Below are 373 nucleotides of genomic sequence, written 5' to 3'. Positions count from 1 at the left end.
GATCGGGGGAGCATTCCCTTCAGAAACAAGTAATCCACTGCGAGTTCAGCGGCTCAGATGTCGGGAGTAAATGACGACTGCCAACAACAAAACACCTCAATCGCTTAGGAGTCATTCTTGTCTACACCTGCTCCGGCAGTGAAACAATGGCGGACTGATGACAGCTCACTCAGGGCAGGTCTAAGGTAAAACACCAGTCCAGTCTGTGCTGAAACACTACTGTCAATCAAACTATCGTGTGAGGGGCCTGTTTTTATGACGTCACACAGATAGGCATCTGAGATCAGCTCGATTTGAAAAAGGGGTAAAGATTTTAGTAGATTAAAAAAAAAAACACTGGGTGGATTTTTATAATTATAGGATGGATGTGTAC

General features: G+C 44.5%; 1 protein-coding gene across 1 annotated transcript in view; it reads right to left on the bottom strand.

Moving 5' to 3' along the window:
- Positions 1-373, bottom strand: part of chd5 (chromodomain helicase DNA binding protein 5) — a 43,785-nt gene that overhangs the window by 14,259 nt on the left and 29,153 nt on the right. The window lies entirely within an intron of this gene.

This window comes from Sinocyclocheilus rhinocerous, unplaced genomic scaffold (assembly GCF_001515625.1).
Source record: "Sinocyclocheilus rhinocerous isolate Xijiao unplaced genomic scaffold, SAMN03320098_v1.1 scaffold1413, whole genome shotgun sequence".
Lineage (NCBI taxonomy): Eukaryota > Metazoa > Chordata > Actinopteri > Cypriniformes > Cyprinidae > Sinocyclocheilus > Sinocyclocheilus rhinocerous.
This window is presented reverse-complemented; position numbering and strand designations above follow the sequence as displayed.